Raw genomic sequence first — 10720 nt, 5'->3', positions numbered from 1 at the left:
GAACATTTATTGAGTAAATGAATGTCTGATGAGTGCAACCATATGAAGATCATCAAAGGTAAGGGATTAATTTTATCTCTATTTCTAAATTGTGTAACGATTTGTAATGATTAGTCTAGTGGGCTATGTTCTCAAATAATGTAAGGTATGCTTTCGCCGTAAAGCATTTTTTAAATCTGACACCGTGGTTGGATTCACAAGAAGTTAATCTTTAAACCTATGTAAAATATGTTTTGTTTTCTGAATTTCTATAATGAGTATTTCTGTATTTGAATTTGGCGCCCTGCAGTTTCACTGGGTGTTGACGAGGTGGGACGCTACTGTCTCACGTACCCAAGAGAGGTTAACAGTCTGAAGACCTGGAGATATAAGCTGTTTCTCAGTCTATCGGTCCCAGCTTTGATGCACCTGTACTGTCTCAGCGTTTTAGATGATAACTTGGTGAACAGGTCGTGGCTCGGGTGGTTGAGGTCATTGATGATCTTCTTGGCCTTCCTGTGATTTCGGGTGCTGGAGATGTCCTGGAGGGCAGGCAGGCAGCACTTTGTCCCTGTACTGTCATTTTGCCACTTTGATTGCCTTATGCGTCGTAGCTGGTCTATTTGTACATGTCCATGTTCCCAGTCACTTTGCCGTGGTTAAATGTGTTGGTTTACCCTTTCAGTTTAGCGTGAATGCTGTCATCTATCCAAGGTATCTGGCCTGGATAAGTTCTAATCGTCACAGTAGGAACGACAGTAGGAACGACCTCCTCTATGCACCTCCTGACACTTCTTCAGGATTGGTGGGTTCCCTGTGGAACGGTTGAGCTAACGTAGGCTAATGCGATTAGCATGAGGTTGTAAGTAACAAGCACATTTCCCAGGACATAGACATATCTGATATTGGCAGAAAGCTTAAATTCTTCTTAATCTAACTGCACTGTCCAATTTACAGTAGCTATTACAGTGAACGAATACTGTTTGAGGAGAGTGCACAGTGCTATTACAATGAAAGAACACAATGCTATTGTTTGAGGAGAGTGCACAGCTTTGAACATGAAGAGTTATTAATAAACAAATTAGGCACATTTGGGCAGTCTTGATACAATATTTTGAACAGAAATGCAATGCTTCATTGGATCAGGTTACGGCTGTCGTCAGAATGAGACCAAGGTGCAGCGTGGTAGGCGTACATTTAGAATTTATTAAATGAACACCAAAAAAAAAAAAAAAGTACAGTAGCGCTAAATCAGCAACTAACAAAAACAAGATCCCACAACAGAAAGTGGGAAAAAGGGCTGCCTAAGTATGATCCCCAATCAGAGACAACGATAGACAGCTGCCTCTGATTGGCCAGGGAGAGGGGCTCATTTTGGAAGTGGGATGCTCATTGGATGGCTACATGGAGAAGGCCTTTGCAGAGAAGCTGCTTCAGTACCAGCCCCTCGTGGCATGCTGGGACAGCCTCGGGTGTAGGTGCATATCACGTTGTTATGAAGAGATTCGGGAGACAGGCGCAGGAATGCGTAATAGTTTTTTTATCAAACCCAAATTACGACATAATTAAATCAAATCAAATCAAATTTGTCACATACACATGGTTAGCAGATGTTAATGCGAGTGTAGCGAAATGCTTGTGCTTCTAGTTCCGATAATGCAGTCATAACCAACAAGTAATCTAACCTAACAATTTCACAACAGCTACCTTATACACACAAGAGTAAAGGGATGAAGAATATGTACATAAAGATATGTGAATGAGTGATGGTACAGAACGGCATAGGCAAGATGCAGTAGATGGTATCGAGTACAGTATATAGATATGAGATGAGTAATGTAGGGTATGTAAACATTATATTAAGTGGCATTGTTTAAAGTGGCTAGTGATACATGTATTACATAAAGATGGCAAGATGCAGTAGGTGGTATAGAGTACAGTATATACATATGAGATGCGTAATGTAGGGTATGTAAACATTATATTAAGTGATATTGTTTAAAGTGGCTAGTGATAAAAAAATGTACATGTATGGCAACAGCCACTAAATGTTAGTGGTGGCTGTATAACAGTCTGATGGCCTTGAGATAGAAGCTGTTTTTCAGTCTCTCGGTCCCTGCTTTGATGCACCTGTACTGACCTCGCCTTCTGGACGATAACGGGGTGAACAGGCAGTGGCTCGGGTGGTTGTTGTCCTTGATGATCTTTATGGCCTTCCTGTGTCCTGGAAGGCAGGTAGTTTGCCCCCGGTGATGCGTTGTGCAGACCTCACTACCCTCTGGAGAGCCTTACGGTTGTGGGCGGAGCAGTTGCCGTACCAGGCGGTGATACAGCCCGACAGGATGCTCTCGATTGTGCATCTGTAGAAGTTTGTGAGTGCTTTTGGTGACAAGCCGAATTTCACAATCGAGAGCATCCTGTCGGGCTGTATCACCGCCTGGTACGGCAACTGCTCCGCACACAACCGTAAGGCTCTCCAGAGGGTAGTGAGGTCGGCAGAACGCATCACCCGGGGCAAACTACCTGCCCTCCAGGACACCTACACCACCCGATGTCACAGGAAGGCCATAAAGATCATCAAGGACAACAACCACCCAAGCCACTACCTGTTCACCCCGCTATCATCCAGAAGGCGAGGTCAGTACAGGTGCATCCAAGCAGGGACCGAGAGACTGAAAAACAGCTTCTATCTCAAGGCCATCAGACTGTTAAACAGCCACCACTAACATTTAGCGGCCGCTGCCAACAAACTGACTCAGCTCCAGCCACCTGGAAATTATGTAAAAATGTACCACCAGCCACTTTAAACAATGCCACCTAATATAATGTTTACATACCCTACATTACACATCTCTTATGTATATGTATATACTGTACTCTATATCATCTACTGCATCTTGCCATCTTATGTAATACATGGACCACTAGCCACTTTAAACTATGCCACTTTATGTTTACATACCCTACAGTACTCATCTCATAGGTATATACTGTACTCTATACCATCTACTGCACCTTGCCTATGCCGTCTGTACCATCACTCATTCATATATCTTTATGTACATATTCTTTATCCCTTTACACTTGCGTGTATAAGGTAGTAGTTGCGGAATTGTTAGGTTAGATTACTTGTTGTTATTACTGCATTGTCGGAACTAGAAGCACAAGCATTTCGCTACACTCGCATTAACATCTGCACATGGTTATGTGTATGTGACTAATAAATTTGATTTGATTTTGATTTGATTTGATTTGATTTGAGTACCTTAAAACTTTCTACCCTCTCCACTACTGTCCCGTCGATGTGGATAGGGGGGTGCTCCCTCTGCTGTTTCCAGAAGTCCATGATCATCTCCTTTGTTTTGTTGACTTTGAGTGTGAGGTTATTTTCCTGACACCACACTCCCAGGGCTCTCACCTCCTCCCTGTAGGCCATCTCGTTGTTGTTGGTAATCAAACCTACCACCGTAGTGTCGTCTGCAAACTTGATGAGTGAGTTGGAGGCGTGCATGGCCACGCAGTCGTGGGTGAACAGGGAGTACAGGAGAGGGCTCAGAACGCACCCTTGTGTTGAGGATCAGCGGGGTGGAGATGATGTTACCTACCCTCACAACCTGGGGGCGGCCCGTCAGGAAGTCCAGTACCCAGTTGCACAGGGCGGGGTCGAGACCCAGGGTCTCGAGCTTGATGACGAGTTTGGAGGGTACTATGGTGTTAAATGCTGAGCTGTAGTCGATGAACAGCATTCTCACATAGGTATTCCTCTTGTCCAGATGGGTTAGGGCAGTGTGCAGTGTGGTTGCGATTGCGTCGTCTGTGGACCTATTGGGGCGGTAAGCAAATTGGAGTGGGTCTAGGGTGTCAGGTAGGATGGAGGTGATATGGTCCTTGACTAGTCTCTCAAAGTACTTCATGATGACGGAAGTGAGTGCTACGGGGTGGTAGTCGTTTAGCTCAGTTACCTTAGCTTTCTTGGGAACAGGAACAATGATGGCCCTCTTGAAGCATGTGGGAACAGCAGATTGGGATAAGGATTGATTGAATATGTCCGTAAACACACCAGCCAGCTGGTCTGCGCATGCTGTGAGGACGCGGCTGGGGATGCCGCCTGGGCCTGCAGCCTTGCGAGGGTTAACCTCTTTGGGCTGCAGGGCAGTATTGAGTAGCCTGGATAAAAGGTGCCCATTTCAAACGGCCTCGTACTCAATTCTTGCTCGTACAATATGCATATTATTATTACTATTGGATAGAAAACACTCTAGTTTCTAAAACCGTTTGAAATATATCTGTGAGTAAAACAGAACTCATTTTGCAGCAAACTTCCTGACAGGAAGTGGAACATCTGAAATCGATGCTCTGTTCTAGGGCCTTCCTATAAATGTGCTTGATATATATTAGTATACATGCACTTCATACGCCTTCCACTAGATGTCAAATCAAATCAATCAAATTTTATTAGTCACATACACATGGTTAGCAGATGTTAATGCGAGTGTAGCGAAATGCTTGTGCTTCTAGTTCCGACAATGCAGTAATAACCAACAGTAATCTAACCTAACAATTCCACACTACTACCTTACACACACACACAAGTGTAAAGGGATAAAGAATATGTACATAAAGATATATGAATGAGTGGTGGTACAGAACGGCATGGCAGATGCAGTAGATGGTATAGAGTACGGTATATACATATGAGATGAGTACTGTAGGGTATGTAAACATAAGTGGCATAGTTTAAAGTGGCTAGTGGTACATGTATTGCATAAAGATGGCAAGATGCAGTAGATGATATAGAGTACAGTATATATACATATGAGATGGGTAATGTAGGGTATGTAAACATTGTATTAAGTGGCATTGCTTAAAGTGGCTAGTGGTACATTTTTACATAATTTCCATCAATTCCCATTTTTAAAGTGGCTGGAGTTGGGTCAGTATGTTGGCAGCGGCCGCTAAATGTTAGTGGTGGCTGTTTAACAGTCTGATGGCCTTGAGATAGAAGCTGTTTTTCAGTCTCTCGGTCCCTGCTTTGATGCACCTGTACTGACCTCGCCTTCTGGATGATAGCGGGGTGAACAGGCAGTGGCTTGGGTGGTTGTTGTCCTTGATGATCTTTATGGCCTTCCTGTGACATCGGGTGGTGTAGGTGTCCTGGAGGGCAGGTAGTTTGCCCCTGGTGATGCGTTCTGCAGACCTCACTACCCTCTGGAGAGCCTTACGGTTGTGGGCGGAGCAGTTGCCGTACCAGGCGGTGATACAGCCCGACAGGATGCTCTCGATTGTGCATCTGTAGAAGTTTGTGAGTGCTTTTGGTGACAAGCCGAATTTCTTCAGCCTCCTGAGGTTGAAGAGGCGCTGCTGCGCCTTCTTCACAACGCTGTCTGTGTGGGTGGACCAGTTCAGTTTGTCCGTGATGTGTACACCGAGGAACTTAAAACTTTCCACCTTCTCCACTACTGACCCGTCGATGTGGATAGGGGGGTGCTCCCTCTGCTGTTTCCTGAAGTCCACAATCATCTCCTTTGTTTTGTTGACGTTGAGTATGAGGTTATTTTCCTGACACCACACTCCGAGGGCCCTCACCTCCTCCCTGTAGGCCGTCTCGTCGTTGTTGGTGATCAAGCCTACCACTGTAGTGTCATCCGCAAACTTGATGATTGAGTTGGAGGCGTGCATGATGTCAACAGGCAGTGAGAGAAGAAATGGAGTGTATAACATGATCTGAGGTCGAATAAAAGCTCTTGGCATGACGTGACCCCAATTTCCTGTTTTCTGGAACGCGCGAGAAGGGACCTGCTATTGCCTTCTGTAAAGCTGTCGTTATAGACGACTAATATCTCCGGCTTTGATTTTATTTGATAAATGTGACAATATCATCGTAAAGTATGTTTTTTCAATATAGTTTTATTAGATTATTGAATTTTTTTCGGGACGTTAGGCGTGTTGCTTTGTCTGCGTTTGTTCACGAAGGAGAGCTTCGCGCCACTTTGCTAGCTTTCCGTGCTAATTGACTGGAGAAGAGGACATTCTAAAACCAAACAACGATTGTTCCCGACAAAGGACCCCTTGTACAACATTCTGATGGAAGATCATCAAAAGTAGGACCCATTTTATGATGCTATTTCATATATCTGTGAACATGTGAACTAGTAGTTTGGCCCAGATTTTGGGCACTCTCTGCTATAACTAAGCTGGATGTCGTAATGAAGTTATTTTTAGAATTCTAACACGGCGATTGCATTAAGAACTAGTGTATCTATCATTTCCTATACAACATGTATTTTTTAGTAACGTTTATGAATAGTTATTTGGTCAGAATAGTTGAGTGTCATAAAAATATCCGCACATTCTGGGAAAAATGCTACGTTAGCACAATGTATAACCACTGATTTCAGCTCTAAATATGCACATTTTCGAACGAAACATAAGTGTATGTATAACCTGATGTTATAGGACTGTCATCTGATGAAGCTTATCAAGGTTACTCAAAAATTATATATCTTTTGCTGGTTTGTTACGATCGCTAACTTTTGCTGCTGGTAAATGGCTTGTGTTTCTGGCTATTGTGGTAAGCTAATATAATGCTATATTGTGTTTTCGCTGTAAAACACTTAAGAAATCGGAAATATTGGCTGGAATCACAAGATGCTTGTCTTTCATTTGCTGTACACCATGTATTTTTCAGAAATGTTTTATGATGAGTATTTAGGTATTTCACGTTGGTGTCTGTAATTACTCTGGCTGCTTCGGTGCTATTTCTGACGGTAGCTGTGATGGTAGCTGCAATGTAAAACTGATTTATACCTCAAATATGCAAATTTTTCGAACAAAACATAGATTTATTGTATAACATGTTATAAGACTGTCATCTGATGAAGTTGTTTCTTGGTTAGTTTGGTTGGTTCTTGGTTAGTTAGGTTGGTTTTGTGCATGCTACCTGTTGCTGTGAAAAATGTCTGTCCTTTTTTGTATTTGGTGGTGAGCTAACATAAATATACGTTGTGTTTTCGCTGTAAAACATTTTAAAAATCGGACATGTTGGTTGGATTCACAAGATGTTTATCTTTCATTTGCTGTATTGGACTTATTAATGTGTGAAAGTTAAATATTTCAAAAAAATATATTTTGAATTTCGCGCCCTGCACTTGAGCTGGCTGTTGTCATAAGTGTACTGACATCGGGCTTGCAGCCCAAAGAAGTTAACACGTTTAAATGTTTTACTCACGTCGGCTGCAGTGAAGGAGAGTCCGCAGGTATTGGTAGCGGGCCGTGTCAGTGGCACTGTATTGTCCTCAAAGCGTGCAAAGAAGTTGTTTAGTCTGTCTGGGAGAAAGACATCCTGGTCCGCGACGGGGCTGGTTTTCTTTTTGTAATCCGTGATTGACTGTAGACCCTGCCACATACCTCTTGTGTCTGAGCCGTTGAATTGCGACCCTACTTTGTCTCTATACCGACCCTTAGCTTGTTTGATTGCCTTGCGGAGAGAATAGCAACACTGTTTGTATTCGGTCATGTTTCCGGTCACCTTGCCCTGGTTAAAAGCAGTGGTTCGCGCTTTCAGTTTCGCGCGAATGCTGCCATCAATCCACGGTTTCTGGTTTGGGAATGTTTTAATAGTTGCTGTGGGTACAACATCACCAATGCACTTGCTAATGAACTCGCTCACCGAATCAGCGTATTCGTAAATGTTGTTGTTTGACGCAATGCGGAACATATCCCAATCCACGTGATCGAAGCAATCTTGAAGCGTGGAATCAGATTGGTCGGACCAGCGTTGAACAGACCTGAGACCTGAACAGACCTGAGACAGTTTAAGTTTCTGTCTATAGGCTGGAAGCAACAAAATGGAGTCGTGGTCAGCTTTTCCAAAAGGAGGGCGGGGGAGGGCCTTATATGCGTCGCGGAAGTTAGAATAACAATGATCCAGGGTTTTACCAGCCCTGGTAGCACAATCGATATGCTGATAGAATTTAGGGAGTCTTCTTTTCAGATTAGCCTTCTTAAAATCCCCAGCTACAATGAATGCCGCCTCAGGATATGTGGTTTCCAGTTTACATAGAGTCAAATAAAGTGTGTTCAGGGCCATTGATGTGTCTGCTTGGGGGTGAATATATGCGGCTGTGATTATAATCGAAGAGAATTCCCTTGGTAGATAATGCAGTCGACATTTGACTGTGAGGAATTCTAAGTCAGGTGAACAGAAGGACTTGAGTTCCTGTATGTTGTTATGATCACACCACGTCTCGTTAATCAGAAGGCATACCCCCCGCCCCTCTTCTTACCGGAAAGATGCTTGTTTCTGTCGGCGCAATGTGTGAAGAAACCAGCTGACTGTACCGACTCCGATAGCGTGTCTCGAGTGAGCCATGTTTCCGTGAAGCAAAGAACGTTACAGTCTCTGATGTCTCTCTGGAATGCTACCCTTGTTACTGTAGTTGAGATGAATTGTACAGCATATTTCTTCAGTTTATTTTTATTTTTTCATCAGAACCTTGTTGTCAAGAGACTGGACCTTGGCGAGTAGTATGCTCGGGAGCGGTGCGCGATGTGCCCGTCTCCGGAGCCTGACCAGAAGACCGCTTCGTCTGCCCCTTTTACGACGGCGTTGTATTGGTTCGCCGGCTGGGATCCGATCCATTGTACTGGGTGGTGGGCAAAACACAGGATCCGCTTCGGGAGAGTCATATTCCTGGTCTTAATGATGGTGAGTTGACGTTGCTCTTATATCCAGTAGTTCCTCCCGACTGTATGTAATAAAACCTAAGATTACCTGGGGTAACAATGTAATAAATAACACGTAAAAAAACAAAATACTGCATAGTTTCCTAGGAAGGCGAAGCGAGGCGGCCATCTCTGTCGGCGCCGGAAGTGTTTGTAAAGGCACTGGGACGAAGACCAAACAAACACGTAACAAAACACAGGGTAGAAACCCAAAACAAAAGAGCGAGGAGTAGCTCGAATAACTAACGCTCGCGCACAATGATTAACACACGGGACGAGACACGTAATCATCTGCGCAATCCACAATGGCATGAAAGCCAAAACACACAGCACAGGTACTCACACGCACCAACGGACATAGTAACAATAATCGACAGCCCCATGGAAACTAAAGGGCGCACTTATACAAGTACTAATCAATGGGAATAGGGGACAGGTGTGCGAAATGACAGTTCTGGAGGGATCCGTGACAGTGCTGTTGGCGTTGATATTTGGCGGTCTCGGCCAAGTACACAGGCTTCCAGTGCGTGGCCTCCAGATTGCGGGCCTGACAAAAACTAGGGCAAAGCAGTTGGCTAGGTACTGCTCTGTTTCAGCTGTCGTGGGCAGCTGTTAGGAGAAGGAGGTGCTGTCTGACTGCCATGCATTTGAAGGGTTTGATGTTTTTTTCCAGAAAATTTGATTGGTCAATTCAAATGAAGTATTTAAGATGTGTGTGTGTGTGTGTGTGTGTGTGTGTGTGTGTGTGTGTGTGTGTGTGTGTGTGTGTGTGTGTGTGTGTGTGTGTGTGTGTGTGTGTGTGTAGGGAGGTAATAGCATTAACTGAATAGCATTATGTCACACGACATACTGTATGTAGAGTGCTCATTTAAGCCCATGTTAAAGTAAGAGGTCAAGCCAATCAAATCAAATCAAGTTTATTTTATATAGCCCTTTGTACATCAGCTAATATCTCGAAGTGCTGTACAGAAACCCAGCCTAAAACCCCAAACAGCAAGCAATGCAGGTGTAGAAGCATGTAGAAGCACGGTGGCTAGGAAAAACTCCCTAGAAAGGCCAAAACCTAGGAAGAATGGGTTTATGGGGCTCTGGATCACAGTACAATATAACTACAGGCTCAACTCCATAGAGATACAACATTTTCTATTTAATTATATGGCTACTCTTTACATAAAAATAACATTGTAGAATAATCATCAAGCAAAAATTGATGAACAGGGCTATCTCTCTGCCTCTCTCTCTCTCTCTCTCTCTCTCTCTCTCTCTCTCAGAACAAGCATTTCGCTACACACGCAATAACATCGGCTAAATATGTGTACGTGACCAATAAAATTTGATCTTAATAGCTTCCTCTCACTCTCTCCCCTGTCTTTCTTTCTTTCTCTCTCTCTAATAAAATACTATCTCATCTCCTCACAGTGTCTCTCTGAGTAAAGGCTGTAGGTCACTGTGACCTCTCGTCTCTGTACTATGTTCCTCTAACAAGAGACCACACTGAAAGACAATAACAGGCAGAGTGAGAGAGAGAGAGGATGAGAGAGAGAGAGAGAGAGAGAGAGAGAGAGAGAGAGAGAGAGAGAGAGAGAGAGAGAGAGAGAGAGAGAGAGAGAGAGAGAATGTGAGAGAGAGAGAGAGAGAGAGAGATGAGATGAGAGCGAGAGAAAGAAAGAGGGAATGGAGAGAGAGAGGATGAGAGAGTGTGCGAGAGAGAGTGAGAGAGACAGAGGGGAGAGAGAGATAGAGAAAGAGGGGAGAGAGAGAGAGGATGAGAGAGAGAGAAAGGGGGAAGGGAGAGAGAGAGAGAGGGGAGAGAGAGAGTGTGAGAGAGAGAGAGAGAGAGAGAGAGAGAGAGAGAGAGAGAGAGAGAGAGAGAGAGACAGAGAGAGACAGAGAGAGAGAGAGACAGAAGGGAGAGGGAGAGAGAGATAGAGAAAGAGGGGAGAGAGAGAGAGGATGAGAGAGAGAGAAAGGGGGAAGGGAGAGAGAGAGAGAGGGGAGAGAGAGAGTGTGAGAGACA

The sequence above is a fragment of the Salvelinus alpinus genome, chromosome 34 (genome assembly GCF_045679555.1).
Source record: "Salvelinus alpinus chromosome 34, SLU_Salpinus.1, whole genome shotgun sequence".
NCBI lineage: Eukaryota > Metazoa > Chordata > Actinopteri > Salmoniformes > Salmonidae > Salvelinus > Salvelinus alpinus.
The sequence above is the reverse complement of the archived record's forward strand: the minus strand, read 5'-3'. Positions refer to the sequence as shown.